The sequence below is a fragment of the Cupressus sempervirens genome, chromosome 2, assembly GCF_028749045.1.
Source record: "Cupressus sempervirens isolate cs-2001-9-10 chromosome 2, ASM2874904v1, whole genome shotgun sequence".
In the NCBI taxonomy this organism is placed as follows: Eukaryota; Viridiplantae; Streptophyta; class Pinopsida; order Cupressales; family Cupressaceae; genus Cupressus; species Cupressus sempervirens.
The window spans coordinates 354,765,282-354,783,927 of record NC_143119.1 but is presented as its reverse complement, the minus strand read 5'-3'; the positions used below and the strand labels follow the sequence as shown (position 1 = coordinate 354,783,927).

At 33.1% G+C, this 18,646-nt stretch overlaps 1 pseudogene; it reads right to left on the bottom strand.

The window, feature by feature from the left end:
* LOC149572596 (BTB/POZ domain-containing protein At5g48130-like) overlaps positions 1-18,646 on the bottom strand; it is a 36,518-nt pseudogene that overhangs the window by 6,710 nt on the left and 11,162 nt on the right.

The window sequence follows — 18,646 nt, the reverse complement described above, 5'->3', positions numbered from 1 at the left end:
AAAGGAAAGGGAGGAAAAGATTACAAAAGACTTTGAGGAAAAATAGACACTGCTGAGGAAAATTGCTACCCTAAAGAAGAAAAATGAAATAACAGCTAATGCATGGCAACCAGAGATTATAGGTCAAGTTGAACAGCTAAAGATGTAGGAACAAAAGCTATTGTAGGCTTAGAAATTAAAATTAGAAGGACCTATAATACAAAAAATTAAAAATTATAGTGCTCTAGAAGCTAACAACAACAAAGAAAAAGATGTGGGGCAAGTTGTTGAGGCTAGAGATAAGGGGAAACAAAATGAGATTGGTGCTAAGAATAATGAACCATCAAAGATTGTTTAGATCCATGATCCCATGTCACTTTCAGACATTGAGTTGGAGAAGAAAAGGAAGGAAAAGGATGCTGTAGTAAAGAGATGAGAAATTGCAAAAAATGAAGCAACCATAGCTGAGATAAACAATAAGATCAAATTCTTGGAGAATGCTAGAAGGCAATCTGCAGTAATGCCTAAAGATGATGGTAGATCTAATGATGCAAATCAAAATACGACCAAGGTACATGCTCCTTTCTCATCCTCATTTTCACATAAAGTATATCTTAACAAGTCTATTGGTGATGCTAGAACTAGTGATACTGTGGGTAACACTATACAAGATGTTGATCATCAACCTAAAATTGATTTGCAAAGAAGACCTATCCAGTTAGAAGGTTATAGGAAAAAATGTTTTGATGGAATCCCTAGTTACCCTAACCCCATCCCACAAGAAATAAGGAAAAGGTTGCCTAAATTTTTTGGGAACAATGCTATCACCTATGAAGACCATTTGAGGAGTTTTCTTGATATGATAAGTGATTATATGGTTGAGGTTGAAGATATTATTATGAAATTGTTTGTTCAATCATTAACTAAAGATGCTAGAGAATGGTTCAAAAGAATCCCTAAATTATCTATTATTGATTGGAAGGATATTGAATACTACTTCAAAGAGCAATATGGTGATAAGTAGAAATAGAGTTATATCCTAAGTGAATTTAGTAATATTAAGAGGTTACCTAATGAATCTTTCACTGAATTTAATAATAGGTTCCAAAAGAGAATGTATAAACTCATACAAACCATGCAAGTTGATGAAAAGATCTATTTGATTACTTATTTGAATGCTTTTGATGGTAAAATTGCATATCAACTTAGAGATAAAGAACCTAGGACTTTAAGGGATGCTTTCAGAATTGCTATAAATGTGGAAAATAATTTGAGGATTTTAGGAAGGCTAGAAAATAAACGAGATGATCCTAGGTTGTTTGGAAATAAGGGGAAAAAAAGGAGGATAACAAAGGTGTAAGTGGGAAGAAGCAAGAGCCTAGTGAGATAGATCAAATTCTAAATGCTATAAAGAATCTAAATATCGCTCAGGTAAAAAATGATAGGAATCCCACTAAAAACAAGGCCCCTTATTAGTCAAATTTCAATAGATAGAATAGATTGAAAAATTTCCCTTATAATACCACTTGGAAAGATGGTCAGCCTAATGTCCCTTCTCCCAAGAATACTAACAACAAGGTCACCCTTGATGCCTTTTCTAAAAATTCCATGAATGTAGTAGATGAACTTGAATTTACTATTGAACCTATATGGTGTTTTGTGTGTCAATTGCCCCATGCTCCTGAATCTTGTGCAGTAGCCTTGTCTTTCCCTGGAAATCAGAATGTAGTAGAAAAATGTCAAGAGCATGAAGAAAACCAAGAAGATGTAGGGTGTAACATGTTTGAGTCACATTATGATTATTCTAACTATGAGGATCATGACAGAGATGTAAATGAGCAAAGGTAGTTTCAAAATAATGTGCAACAACAAGTTTTCTCTTATGAGAGTGATGTTGAAGATATTGTGTGTAACATGGTAAGTGCCAAAGAAGAAATCACTTTAAGGAAGCCCTCTAGGGAAGAGATTTACCAAGTTACTACAAACATGATAGCTCAAGTATAGACTAGAAACATGGCTAAAAGAGGAGGAAATGATAAGGTGGCTAGTATATTTATAAAGGGAGTTAATCCTAAAAAGGAGGAAGCTATGAAACCTAAAGAGATTCCTACTGAGAAGGTTAAGATTACAAATAAAAGGTGGGAACCAAAGAAGGAAAATAATCCTAAAGTGATTCTTTTATAGATATGACTACAATGTTATCACAAATCACTATCAAAGTTCCTTTGTCTGAATTGTTAAGGATCCTCGAACATAGAAATAAAGCTTTAGTATGGTTGGGGAATACTAGTACAAATGTGAGACATGAATGTAATGAAAACCATAGTCCTAAAGAGAGCAGTAAAGAAAAGGTAAAGGACAATGAAGCTGAAGTAGTTGTGTCTCAAATTCCTCAAATGTTTTTGGATAATTCTATGAATCAGTGTTTGGGAAATGTTGAACCATTTTTCTTAAGCATTTTAGTAAATGGTAAAACATTAAAAAATTGTATGATTGATTCCGGTTCTTCCACTATTGTGATGCCTTTTGAAATAATGAAGGAATTAGGCTTAAAGGTGGATACTACTCAAGGAAGATATTGTGCTATGGATAAAAGAGAAGTTATAGTCATAGGCACTATAAAGTCTTTGCCATATAGATTAACAACCTATTCTAACAAAGAACTTACTATGAGTGTATTGGTTGTTAACATTCCACCTCAGTATGGCATGTTGTTATCAAGAAATTGGATTGTTTCCATGGGTGGGAGTCTACAGTGTGATTTGTCATTTGCTACTTTTAATATTGAGGGAAATTTGATAAAAGTCAATAGGGAGCCTAAAAGTATATACATGATAGAGGAAGATATAGAAGACAGTATGACAAATTTTATGAATACAGATATTAATGCATTCAGAGCTGAGGTTTTGACTTTGAAGAAGTCCAAGCATAAGTCTCAAATGGAAATGGCAGCTGACACAAAAATAGACAAGGGTGATCTATGGACTATGTTTTTTGATGGTGCATGCTGCAAAGATGGATCTGGTGCAGGCATTTTGCTGATATCTCTAGCCGGGGCAGCATAAAAATTCTCCTTTACTTTAAGTTTCCCTTGTACTAATAATATAGCAGATTATGAGGCTTTATTACTAGGTCTTAGACTAGTTCATAAGCAATGGATAAAGTGTTTACATGTTGGGGGAGATTTTGAATTGGTGGTATCCCAAGTAAGAAATGCTTATGTGTCAAAGAAAAATGTCAAGAGCATGAAGAAAACCAAGAAGATGTAGGGTGTAACATGTTTGAGTCACATTATGATTATTCTAACTATGAGGATCATGACAGAGATGTAAATGAGCAAAGGTAGTTTCAAAATAATGTGCAACAACAAGTTTTCTCTTATGAGAGTGATGTTGAAGATATTGTGTGTAACACGGTAAGTGCCAAAGAAGAAATCACTTTAAGGAAGCCCTCTAGGGAAGAGATTTACCAAATTACTACAAACATGATAGCTCAAGTATAGACTAGAAACATGGCTAAAAGAGGAGGAAATGATAAGGTGGCTAGTATATTTATAAAGGGAGTTCATCCTAAAAAGGAGGAAGCTATGAAACCTAAAGAGATTCCTACTAAGAAGGTTAAGATTACAAATAAAAGGTGGGAACCAAAGAAGGAAAATAATCCTAAAGTGATTCTTTTATAGATATGACTACAATGTTATCACAAATCACTATCAAAGTTCCTTTGTCTGAATTGTTAAGGATCCTCGAACATAGAAATAAAGCTTTAGTATGGTTGGGGAATACTGGTACAAATGTGAGACATGAATGTAATGAAAACCAGAGTCCTAAAGAGAGTAGTAAAGAAAAGGTAAAGGACAATGAAGCTGAAGTAGTTGTGTCTCAAATTCCTCAAATGTTTTTGGATAATTCTATGAATCAGTGTTTGGGAAATGTTGAACCATTTTTCTTAAGCATTTTAGTAAATGGTAAAACATTAAAAAATTGTATGATTGATTCTGGTGCTTCCACTATTGTGACGCCTTTTGAAATAATGAAGGAATTAGGTTTAAAAGTGGATACTACTCAAGGAAGATATTGTGCTATGGATAAAAGAGAAGTTATAGTCATAGGCACTATAAAGTCTTTGCCATATAGATTAACAACCTATTCTAACAAAGAACTTACTATGAGTGTATTGGTTGTTAACATTCCACCTCAGTATGGCATGTTGTTATCAAGAAATTGGATTGTTGCCATGGGTGGGAGTCTACAGTGTGATTTGTCATTTGCTACTTTTAATATTGAGGGAAATTTGATAAAAGTCAATAGGGAGCCTAAAAGTATATACATGATAGAGGAAGATATAGAAGACAATATGACAAATTTTATGAATACAAATATTAATGCATTCAGAGCTGAGGTTTTGACTTTGAAGAAGTCCAAGCATAAGTCTCAAATGGAAATGGCAGATGACACAAAAATAGACAAGGGTGATCTATGGACTATGTTTTTTGATGGTGCATGCTGCAAAGATGGATCTGGTGCAGGCATTTTGCTGATATCTCTAGTCGGGGCAGCATACAAATTCTCCTTTACTTTAAGTTTCCCTTGTACTAATAATATATCAGATTATGAGGCTTTATTACTAGGTCTTAGACTAGTTCATAAGCAATGGATAAAGTGTTTACATGTTGGGGGAGATTTTGAATTGGTGGTATCCCAAGTAAGAAATGCTTATGTGTCAAAGAAAAAAAGATTAAAACAATATAGAAATGTAGTATGGGACATGATTGAATGTTTTGATGCATTTGGGATAATTTGGAAAGATAGGACAAATAATAAAATGACAGACCTACTGGAAAACATAGCAATAAAACCTGATGATACCACATTTGTTGGTGTGTCTAAGATTGAGATTAAAATTAGACCTTCTATCCCTGATAATGTTTAGAATTGGCTAGTGTTTGAAGATGATAATGATATTTTGAGATTTTTGAATTGTGAGCATATGCTATCAGGACAAGAAATTGATTGTGCAGCTTATGTAGAGAATATAGATGGAAAAGATATTGTTTTTGGGTAGGAAGTTGTGCAATTGAAGACAAATAAAATCCCAAAGGGTCTAGTTGTTTTAGAAACTATTTTTGACAACTAGGATAGGTCACAAATGAATACTAATGAGTACAATGCCAAAAGTGTGGAGGAAGTTAACTTGGGAACTCAAGAAACACTTAAAAAGGTGTATATTGGTAAGAAATTGCCTCCTAAAATTAGGAAAGATTTGATAGAGCTGCTAAGGAAGCATAGGCATGTGTTTGCATGGCCATATGATGACCTAAAGGCATATAGGGAAGATCTTTTTTAGCATCGGATCCCTTTGAACCCAGATGCCAAACTTTTTAGGCAGAAGCAAAGACTAATAAATCCAACTTTGGCTTCCAAAATCCAAGAGGAACTAATCAAATTGTGAGATGTAGGAATCATAAAGCCTATTAGAAATTCTTCTTTGGTATCCAATTTAGTTCCTTTTAGGAATAAAAATGGAGATATAAGGTTATGTGTTGACTTTAGGAATCTTAATATATCTTCACTAAAAGATAATTATGGCCTACCAAACATGGAAGCTATGTTGCAAAGGGTTACTGGTTCTGAGCTTATGTCTATGATGGATGGATTTTCAAGCTATAATCAAGTGGTTGTTAAAGAATTAGAATAGTTCAAAACTACTTTTACTACTCCATGGGGTACTTATGTTTATGTCAAGATGCTTTTTGGGCTTACTAATGCTAGAGCTACTTTTAAAAGGGCTATGGATGTGGCTTTTGCTGATATTATTAACAAATTTATGGTTGTGTATTAGGATGACCTCACTACTTATTCCAAGGATGAAAATGATCATTGCATGCACCTAGGAAGGTATTTATTAGAGCCCTTAAATATGGAATATCTTTAAATCCAAGGAAATGTAACTTTAGTGTTACTGAAGGAAAGTTGTTAGGAAATTTAGTTGGCAAGCATGGAGTGAGGATTGACCATGAAAGGGTAGAAGCAATAGACAAGATTTAGAAACCCAAAGAGTGTTAAAGGCATTCAGTCATTCTTTGGACATATCAACTTTCTTAGGAGATTTGTGACAAATTTTGCATAAATTAGTAGGCCTATATCAAGGATGCTAAAGAAAGAATCTGAAATAAAATGGGATGGCAAACATAGTATTGCATTTCAAAAAATTAAGCCAGCTATTAAAGATGCCCCTATTCTTAGAGCTCCAAATTATGATTAACCAATGCATATATTTTCTTTTGCCTCATTTCACACTGTTACTATAGTATTGTTATAGAAAAATGAAGAAGGTTATGAGCAGCCCATTGCATTCTTTAACAATCTTTGCAAGTAGCTGAATTTAAGTATGACATCAATGAAAAATAAGCATATGCACTGGTGAGAGGAATCAAGGCTTTTAAATGTTACTTAATGGGGGTTACTTTCATTTCCTTTGTTCCTATTGCTACTATGAAGGACATTTTTTCACAACAAGAGGTACCTAGTAGGAGGTGTAGATGGATTAATAGGTTACAAGAGTTTAATATTGATATTCAGATTACCAAACTAGTTAGGGGTCAATTTTTGGCCAAATAAATGACAGAAGCCAATCTAGAGGCAAACCAAATTAATCAACTTGATGATGGTTGCAAGTATAATCTTTGTGATATGGATACTTCTAACTAGTACAAAGATGTAATTTATTATTTTCAAAACATGAAATCTCCATCAGAGCAAATAAATAACTAGAAGAGGTCTCTCAAATTGCAGGCCATAAGGTATGTTATAGTGTAGGGTCAATTTTGGTGGAGAAATATGGAAGGGGTACTTTTAAAGTGTGTGGATGAGATTGAGTCTAAAATAATTTTGAAAGATATGCATGAAGGTGTGTGTGGTGGTCATTATATGGCTAAAACCACAACTCATAAAATTTTTAGGGCTAGTTTTTGGTGGCCAACACTTTTTAGAGATACTCATGAGTTTGTAAAAGTTTGTGATGCTTGTCAAAGGTTTAGTGGAAAGTTAAAATTCACTAGGAATTTTCCATTGAGACTAGTTGAACTGCAGGCACAATTTCAACAATTGGGAATTGATTTTATAGGTGAGATCACAAATAAATCTAGTGGTGGACATTCATGGATCTTAGTAGCCACTGATTATTTCACCAAGTGGGTTGAGGAAGTCCCTAATAAGAATGCAACAAGTAAGGTGGTGATTAATTTCATTGTAAATAATATTGTGACTAGATTTGGATGCCCACAAAGGATTGTAACTCATAATGCTATGTGTTTCAGATCAGAGGAATTTTTTTTTTTGTAACAAGTATGGCATTACAGCATACACATCATCACCCTATCACCCCCAAGGAAATGGTTAGGTAGAATCAAGTAATAGGATTATATTACAAATCATCAAGAGAATTTTAGCATAAAATAAGAAAGCTTGGGATTCAAAATTTCCATTAGCCGTATGGGCTGATAGGGTTACTATGAAAAAGGCCATTGGACGTGCTCCATTTGCTCTAGTTTATGGTATACATGCTTGACTTCCATAGAATAACCTAAAAGAGATGTATACATTTTTTTAGTTGTATGAAGATGATATCATTGATGAAATGAAACTCAAAATGGATGATATATTACAACTAGAGGAAGCAAGGAGAGAGTCTTCTGTTCAAAATGCCAAGTTACAATCACAAATGAAGCATTTATATGACAAAAGAGCCATTGAGAGGAAATTTGAAATAGGTGACATGGTACTGATGTGGAATGCTAGAGTGGAAGATAAAGGAAAGCATGGTAAATTTGACCCAATCTAGCTTGGCCGATATAACATTTGTGATACAAAAGGAGAATATCCATATTTCTTGAGAAATCTAACTTTAGATATTTTGGAATTGCCAATTCATGGACAGTTCTTGAAGAGATACTTTTCTTAAGGTATCTTCTTTTCCATGAATAGTAGTTTAGGGTTTCTTTGTGTTCTTGTTCAGTGTGTATATTTTGTAGATCCTTGTAAATTTCATTGTATAGTTCGGTTTCCTATTTCTGTGTATTGCTCTATGCTCTCTAAAGAAATTGTCATTTAGAAAGTCAAGTATGTGGCTAGATCTTTTGAATTCTTGCATAGACTCAAGTAGTCTATCATCCCTAGATAGAGCCATTGTTGGTCTGATTTTTCATAGTATAGAAAAAGGTTTGAAATTTTGGTGAAAAATTAGTTAGGTCATTGTATTTTTGTAGATTAGGGTTTCATTCCTCATAATTTTCATAATTTTAGGTTACCCTAGTCATGCCCTAATTCATGCATTGTTGAACTTTATTAAATTCTCAAGGTTTGTCTCTCACCATAGTGATTATAATACCCTAAGTAAACCCTAGGTCTCCTTTTTTTATTTTAAACTCAGGCACAAATATTTTAAATTTTCTAAATATTCCCTTATGTTCTTTAGCTTCCGTTCCCTTCATCACTTTTCCTTTTAATGAGCACTACTTGATCATGACAAGATTGAGGGCTATCACTTTGTCATTATGATAAGATGTGAGTGAAGTGACCATCACGACATAGCGACTACTATTAAACTACGCTGTGGTGCCCAGATAAATGAAGGTAGTGACCAAAAAAATTTTGTGTTGGTTTTTTAATCATGTGTACCTTGTTTTTCCTACCTGAGCTGGAAAAGTAACTAGGGATCCCAAAAATATTCCAGGCTCTTGTAGTCACATCCTCGTTATAAGGAAAATCAAGTTTCTTTCCAATAACGAGGTAGCAACTAACCTAAAAACCCATGTCACAACAGTCTTCAAACTTCTCAGTGGTCATTAAGAGTCCCAAGTGGCATAATAAATGATGATATCATTGTCATGTCAGTTCCACAAAGTGAGTAATTGTGATGTGACATGCTTTTACTTTTTGGCACTAAGTTTTTTTAAGTCACCAGAGCTCGCTACCTCACTATTACAAAATCTAGGCATCTTGCCATTAGCGACATAGCGAGTTGCCATGAAATGAGCTTATGGTGAGACCCAAGCAAAGTGGAAAGGTGACTGGAATTAAAATATGGTTTTTATTTTGCCAGCTATGTAGGATTTATCATGTCATCAATCTTCTAGACCCATGCCCCATTCATAAAATATAAGAGGGATTATGATCATCAATTCAGGCTAAGATCAATGATTCTCATTATCTTGTCATAAAAATATGTGTGTTGTTTACTCTATGTTGCATAGTGAATATGGGACCCACCTCATCTTAAGAAGTTTGTGCAGTTCCTGTACGCTTGGATTGATCTCAGATCAACAGTCATCACTATCTCACTATGAAGAGCTTCTTAGAGGATATGTACAATGAGATAGAGAATATGGAGCCCACCACTATTCTTCTAAGTAATACAGTAATGTGTCATCCACAAGATCAAGATCAAATCAATGGCTATCACTATTTCGTTATGGAAAGGTGCTTGTTCTTTATGTATTGTGAGGTAGTGACCTGTGGACATGTGTCCTCAATTGCCAGTGGGTGCAAACAAAGATGCCATCAGGGAGGGAGTTGTATACATGGTCAATTCTTATTGGATTGACTGGCTAACTTGTCAAGTGGAATGCTTGTCACCTTTTTCAACATCCCTTGATCACAAGATTTTTAAAGATCGATGGCACAGTTTTAAGAACAAAAGGTGGTGCCACTCTGTGTATTTATTAGATATGAAAGCTTTGTGTGTGTAAAACATGGAGTATAACATAGAATATTTTATCAGTCCCACCTTTTCTAAATAAAGATTTCAAGCCTTTTCTAAGAAGAAGCAATTAATGAGAAGATTGTATTGATTTTGGCAAGTGTGTGAAGCAATTTGTTCAAGGAGAAGTTGTAGAATTATAGAAAGGAATAAGAAAGAACTTCAAGTAACTATACTATAATTTCTATTGTGCTCCAGTCCTACAAGATATAGTCAAAAAATGCCTCCAGTGGACTCATCAAATCCCAAGTTTTAGATAGCAGAGGGATTGCTTAATGAAGGTAATTGGGCCCGGAATGCTAATACCTTGCAAATTGGTTTAAATGTGTTCAAAAGATGGTTTGTAGAGAGGAGGTTGTTTTCTCAACATGCCAGTATATGGAATTTTGACCAAGGAAGACTAGTAGTCCCAAGTCTTTTTATGGATTATGATCTCCTTGAGACTATGGCAAAGAGCTATGATCGAGCCACTAAGGTAGTGAAAAGAGAAAAGGATGAACTTGGCAAAATTAGAACACTGTTAGCAATAACATGATTCTCTAAAGAATTTTTCAAGAAAGTATACTTCAATACTAGGGTAGTAGAGATATATAGAGCCCTGTGTAGAGTTTTTGGAGAGGGTGAAGAAGATTTTATACCCATAAGTTTCATGTGTATAATTACTCTTACTTTTTGTTAACACATGTCTTTCTTTTCAAAAGTGGGACATATTTTGGTAGAGGAATGGTTTTGAATTCAGATACGACTGAGGAAGTAGAAAATGCTCATTTTGTTATATTTGATAGCCACTTTACCTCCAAGCTTAGATGCTTCATATTAAGTGATAATCCCATAACCCTAGAATACTGATATAACCAAGGAATAGTGACAAGTAAAAGTGACTCTCATAGTATAGTATAATGAAGATGAAACCCATGGGTTGAGGTTAGTTTGCAATCATAAGAATAGATTTCATCATTGGTAGGCTTAGTAGTTTCATACATGAAGGAATCAGAGTAGCAACCAAATAAGAATGAAGAAATGTAATAGAAAGGGACCTGCAAAGGAATCTTTGATCTACATGTCTTTTTGTTATTTGCAATTTTGTCTTTTCTAATAGGTGTACTGAATCTCTTGTGTAAAGGACACCTATAAATTGTATTTTTCTTTTTCTTGTTACAACTCATGCCTATATAAATGAGCTTTCAGGGCATTGTGAGGGTCCAAAAGTTTTGTATGTTTTTAGTTTCTCAAGAAAATACATTTGGTCAAGTCATATGTAGTTTTTTTGAGTTTATTTTCAATGATGTATTTTTCTGATAACAAATAGAAATGCAAAACTAGTATGATCTTCTAGGTTCTTTACTGAGTTCCTATTGGTTATTATATTAGTCAGCAAAAAGGATAACACAAAGGGATACTTTCACCAAATCTATGTCACTATTTTCTTTCTCCTTTTCACGAGTTTATCATTTTTGAGATCATTTGGATAATGTTCATTTGATTGAATGCATTCTAGATGGGGTGTATATTGGTTATGTTGTTGCTTTTAATTCAATGAATTATGTAAATGTTTCAATAGATTAGTAGAATTCATGAGTTTATGAAGAGGATATCATGTAAGAATGGAAATAGGTGATTATAGTTGACAGATCCAATTACAAGCTAATTGAACAAGGTCTCCTAGCAATAAGTAATTCTTTATGCACAATGGATAAGGTACTGGTCTTATAAATTAGAGATGATTGAGAATAAATTCTACCTCTATATGCTTAAACTATTATAAATTCAAAATCATTCACATTCTATTTTTTTCAAGGTCATAATGCTGGTCACCTCTCATTTACATTTAGTTTTTTTGAGTCATAGGTAGCTACTATTCCTAGAAATACTTGTAAAATCTAGGAGAATTAGGACTAGATCTGCTTATAGGGGATGCATATGGATTTGAAAGCATTAAAGAAATTGGTAAACTATGCATGTGCATGAGGATAGAAGATGACAATTAGAATGAAATTAAGATAGTTGTAATACATTAGTTTACATTTGAATCATTGCCAGGTATACCCACCTTGGTTTAACAGAGCCTGAAGAGTAGGAAACCATCCTTGGTTTCATTGAAGTTGGGTCTAGATGATCTACTTGTCTAATTGATTATAGGAATTGGCTAATCTTTAGATTATTTGAGTATTATCATTCTGGTATTGAGCATTTTTTTTCTCAATAGTTTTAAAACACCAACACCTTAAAAGTCCACCCTATAAAATATACATATGTAACGATAAAGGATTGATTAGAATATGGCAAAATGAATCTAGAGGTAAATTAACTCAAATCATCAAAGGACTATAAAGCTCTATTCAAATTTCATTTTAAGTGTATTGGTTAGAGTTATAGATCTCCATTGAATTATTTTAAACAAATTTTCTCTCATTTCAAAGAAGCAATCTGGAAATGTAATCCATGAAGGACTTATTTTCCATTTAGCTTCCTTGAACAACAAGAGCCCATATAACTTCCTTAAAACAACAAGAGTATCCACCTGCTAGTGTACAAAAATAGTGCTCTATAGATAAATTTCTCACTAATGTCTTTCCTTCTAATTGACTCTATTATCTTCCTAAAATAGTCAAAAGGAAGGGTTATTAGGTCATTGATTAGATTCTCCATGTGGCCACCCCCAAATGTGATCTCCATGGGTGCCAATGGAAATAGTACAGGAGCTCATTTTTCAATTATAGAGTAGGTTAAAAGTGATATTACTTCAATACAAGAGTTGACTATCTTGAGCCCTTGGGCTATGGGATTAAGCTCCTCACAACATTGGAGGGATTCAATGGCATGGTCCTAGGTCTTCAATATTGTATCTTTGAAATATTGATCACTTCATTTGCAAATATTTCCTTTGGAGTAGTCCTCCATCATTTCAAAAAGATCTAATGCACACCTAATTGTTGAGATGGTGGACGGTTCCATGTATAGTATACAACCATAGAAATGGGCTACTATGAGCTCAAAAGTCTCTGCCCCACCTGGACAAGAATTAAAATGTATTTTGTTGGCTTCCTTCAACTTTTGATTCAAGTATCCACTCATGGACACCAAAGGTAATTGCATGAAGACACATACAAAAGTTGAAATGCATTCATAATTGATACAGAATATGAAAAATATAAGGGGGTCAAGATCAATTCGTTTACCTTGTGAAGATGGAAAGTGGAATCCTTAATGTGAACTAATGTATTGTATGAGAACCCTATAGCTTTAGACCTATACAGACCATACCAAATCAAAAAACACAAGAGCTATAAACATTTACCTTCATGAAATAGAAATGGAAGTAATAGCCAATTGCAAACAATTTTTTCTATTCAGTCTTGTAGTTCCACTCATGACTATTATAAGATATTTGATTTTTCTATTCACTAGTCTTGAATTTCCTTTCTGGTTGTTGTCTTCCAAGTTTTCCAATCTCCTTTTTTTCATATTATGCATTACCCATTGTTTACTCTTTCATTATGATTTCATGTTATTTTTTGTTTGGTTGACTTTAGTATCAACTTTACCATATCTAAACTCTTTTCTAGTTGTGACCTATATTATTTTTTCTATCCATGTTCCACATGTCTATCATTGTGTGTTTTGAGCCTAGAATCTAGGGATCAAAATAGGAAATTGCTTGAAAACATTCATTTCTATCAACAATTAAGATTTGGATACGATTTTCTAGATTGTGAACAACTTTGCCAATAAAAATATCCTTTTAGGTGGATGTGTTAGCTCTATGAATGAATTTACTTGTCTCTTCATTTTTTAGAGATTTATTAAACTGTAGGATAGGTGAGGGTTTGGACTTGTGTACATATTCATGTTGATCCAAGTATAAGTTCAATGTTTTCTATTTACCAAACCTCTATTTATGCACTGTCTTCTACTTGTTTAGTTTTGTACTCTCTTTCTTAATACATTTCTTATATAGTCTTTGTTAAAATCATATATGAAACCAACATTTGTGGTCTAGAAGAACTTATCTTTTACTCTGTATGAAAAGTGATATTTTAGAGCTTCTGTAGCATTTCTATTGAGAATAAGGACATTAAAGCAGATTGTGACATTTTCCTACCAATTTTAGAATTCTGGGAATGTGAGAATGTTTACTGCAACAATATTAGGGATCACAAATTCTAGGTCTAGGAATTCCTTTGTCACCTCCTCTCTACATTTATTGTGGTAGAAAATTGCATATACATAGCATCTTCTACCTTTGTTTCTCAAAATAGCATGGTATTGATACAAATTTTAGATTTCTACTTGCTATTTGATACAAATTTTTTATACAATTTTTTGTTTCTTTCTCAAATTTCACGTGTGTTGCTATTTAATGGTACATTTCTTCAACAAATCTTGTGTAAGTTTTTTGTTCTTACTTAGAAAATCCATCAAAGAGAAGTGTTGTTCCTAAGTTAAAGGGCCTTAAAACAAGTAGTACAATGTGTATAGTAAGAGTTAATGCATGCCATGACCATTCTTTCTTATATGAATTGTAGGATTGTATGCCTTCTTTGCAACCAAATCATTTGATGAAAACCAATGAAATAAATGTTCTGACTAGTAGCTAACTATAGGATCCATGTGCTATGAAGATGCATGTCATTAAGGCTCATGACTATTTGAAAAGGAAACTACTAAAGGGATCACCTAGATTAGTTAGATCATAGCCCTTGTCATGCTAGCTAAGATTTTTGTAAGATAGAATGTATGCATTTGAACTCCCAAAAGACTTTGGAGTATCATTTGTCTGGTTGTGAGATAGGGCTATTAAGTGACACTCATTTTTTGTTTATGGTTGCAAGAAAAAACCATTTCCATGATAGAATTTATGTTTGAGGCTCTCACACCCAAAATATTTTGGTGAATCATGTTTACAATTGCAAGATAGAACCACTAGATGAAACTTTAGTTATAATTGCACATATTGTTTCATCACACAATCACACATTTTTTTTGGAGTATCATGCTTATAGTTTAGTTTCAATTGGAAATATCATGCTTACAACTAATTGTTAGCATTGCCAAATATATATTCTTTGGGATTTCTTTCACATTGGATTTCTATTTTTAAATAGATTTCTCATTTAGTGATATCAAATTTCCACAATTCATATCAATGAATTATTTTTTCTAGGTTTGATTGTACAATGTTAATGTTTTAGAAGACACTATATGGTCCAAAATATGGCACTATATCACAATAGATTTTTGTATATAAATGCCAAGCATATTGAATTGTCTCGTTCCAAAATCCTATTCACAAAATGTTCCTAAAGCAGTTCCTATTCCTAGCTAGCCTCCTGGGATTGGTAAAACCATAGACAATGAAATGTCTGATTACACTTCGTTTGTAGTCCTTAGGATAATAATATTAAAAAACAATGATAACTATCTCTTACTCTAGTCTCAAACTATACAAACCTCTTAATAAATTGATCAAAATATGATGCCCCTATTGAACGATTTTCAAAAGGTAATGTCCATCTACTTGGAGCACACATAGATCACATCTAATTCATATTTCCTTTTATAACTTACTGAAGAGTATATATTTCCTCAAGAAAAACATTGCTATACATTAATATGCTTCAATCTTTTATTCATCTTCATTAGTTGATGCATTAGTCACATCAATCATTGCTATCAAGATTAGTCAAGGCATGTTGCTGATAGCACCTAAGTAACTTTCACTTTGTGACATCTTTTTGATGCATTTTGCAAATAATTAAGATACTTTTCCTATAACTCCAAAATTTGCAAATATCTAGGCCTTCTAGAAATTATAGGATCATTTTAGTTTGAAAGTGTTTTGATGTCTTTTAGTCTTTTAGCTATTCATTTTTTTTGGCTGGAATATACTGTGTACATGTAAATTTGTTTACTTGTCATTTGGTTGATTCTCTATTTCTTTTGTGTTGGTTCATTTTTATTTAAAACTGATGAAAGATTGTAGTAATGCAAAAATGAATACTATTCCTCATCTTATACTATTTTCACACTAATATCTTGTGGAGATTATATATTTTTTGGACTGTACAAGGTTTTCATAAGTAACCCAATATCTAATTGTTTTGCAAGAAGAAGTGACAGTGATTCAAAAGAATTTCTAAAGATGAAAGTGACAAGGATGCAAATCAAATGACACCCATGGTATGATGATGGATTGGAAGGTTTCCATTTGGGAAGGTATTATTCTATTTTTTTAATTCTAGCTTATGGCTCATTTAAGACCTTCTTGATGAAAGGTTGAGACTGCTAACAAGAAGAGGACTTTGTTGGAGTCATCTACAAACCTAAAATTACTATTGATAAAAAGGAAAAGACAATAGTAACTAGTGAAGCACAAAATTCAAGTTAGTGCTTAAATACTTTCTCATTAACAATGTGCTGATATTTTGAAAACTAATTTGATATTGAAACTTGTCTTAAATTATGAAATTGGTAACATGACTAGAGGGAAGTTTCAATTATTTGAAAAAAAATGGCTTACACTCAATTAATAATAAATCTAAGTGAAGATGAAGTTATTTTAGACTAAATTCTAGTTGATATGGTTGATCAACCTTATTTTTTTGTACTTGGTTACCTTCTACATCACTATTCTCTAGCAGATTTCATATTCATGGAGCATTTAAGGAATTTGTTAGATTTCTCCGATGTTACTGATTGAGTAAGTAGTTATAATTCCAATTGAATTATATTATAGGTTTTAGCATTTGTAAACAATCTTATGCATTCCATATGGATGATGGCTTTTCCTTTGTGCTTGGTTAAAACACAAGGAATACACTAGTGAATTTTCTGTCTATAATTGATATGAAATAGAAAAACAACGAGGATTTGTGTGTTTATTGTCATTCCTATTATGTTTAGTTTTTATGATGAAAAATAATTTCAAACAAGGAGGGACCCATAGTGGATACATTTACATCTTTTTTTCCCTTAGTCATTGATTAATTCTTTTTAAACATATATGCACTTGAAGTACTAATATTTTCAAACAAGAAAGAGAAATATGGAAGCAAATAATAGAGCTTTAACACTATCGCATTGTTAAGCAATTAAGATTCATGAAACCATCTACCAAGCTTGCTTCTGTTCACAGATTTGTCTCCAAAGATTCAAGGGAATGATGGGATGTCATATCTTTTTTGGTCTGAAATTGTTGCGACAGAAGACAAATGGAAACCTATGTAAGGGTTTCACTTTGGCTTGATTAAATCATTTTGCTGAGCTTACTGCACTGAATTGAGGATATCCAAATGAACTCAAAATCTTTATTGTTTTCATTTGTCTAAATGGAATGTATTTTATATATATATATAGTTTTCTTCTAGTGCTTGAGATTGACTCCACTAGTACATACATTTGGTGAACAATTATTTTCTGCATTCATATGCTAATCAATTGAAATTGTATAAGCTACTATGAACTTGGGAATATTTGATTGAGATTAGTCTTTATTGTAGTCATATCCTTCTAGGCTAGAAGAAGAAGCCAACAACCTATTTCCTCCTAGGGTTGTACAAGTAATAATTTGGGTGGATGCAATGCTGCCCCTAATTGTCAGACATTGAAGAATTGCTCAGTCCATAGCCCTTAAATAAACAATGTTGACCAAGTTGAGATTAGAAACCTTATTCAACATGCTTTCACTTATTTTTTCTACTTTGGCTTCAACATCAACACTCACATAAGGGATTGGAGCCCACAACAAAGATGAAGATTGTCAATCTGTGGTGCAAGTTAATCAATGAGGAGGAGTTCTTAAATCGTATTGTGTGATCAAAAAATATGAAATGCCTCACACCCTTGTAAGTATTTCAATATTCTTAGCTTCTTTGAGGCATTCTATAAAATAGTTCACATGCCTTGCCTATGATTTGACATTTTGCATGCATCTTGCACTCTCTCATCCTAATGATGGATTATAGAGAGTGATTTGAAATGATGATGCTAAAAAACACAAACAATAAAATCCAAAATGAACTTGCATTAAAAATGGATTGTGGAAATATGATATTGTTAATTTTGCATGCATGTCTACCAGGACAATCACAACTCAAACATATATAAATGATGTATATATGTTTAATTTGTGATTGTCTTGGTAGACATGCATGCAAAATTAACAATATTAGATTTCCACAATCCATTTATAATGCAAGTTTGTTTTGGATTTGATTGTGTGTGTTTTTTAGCATCATTGTTTTAAATCACTCTCCGTAATCCATCATCAGGATGAGAGAGTGCAAGATGCATGCAAAATGTCAAATCATAGGCAAGGTATCTGAACTATTTTATAGAATGCTTGAAAAAAAAATTTGACCAATGGTTGGCAGTTTTCTACCAATCCAATTTCAACCAAGCATTGGTCAAACTTTCGACCAATTCCAGGAAGTTTTGGACCAAGCATTGGTCGAAATGTCGACCAATGCTCGAAAGTTTTATACCAAAAATTGGTCAAACTTTCGACCAATGCTTGGTAATTTTCAACCAAGCATTAGTCAAAATTTTGACCAATTCTTGGTAGAAATTGCACCAGGGCTCTTGAAAGTTTTCAACCAACAAATTGGTCACCAACCAGTAAGATGGTTGAAATTTTGACAAGAAAAACTTTGACCAATTGGTTGGTCCAAATTTTGACCAATTTGAGTCAAATTTTTTACCAACATTGGTTGAAAAATGAGGTCAAATGTACTAGTGAGAGAAGAGGAGAAATGGAGAAGTAAATGGAAGCAGATATTAGCTAGTGAGGAAATATACTAGAAGCAAAGATCATGGGTGTAATGACTTATAGAGGGGCATGAAAATTATTCTTTATTTGGAAAATCATGTTCAAAACATTAAAAAAGGAATATTAGGGTAAAAACATGGA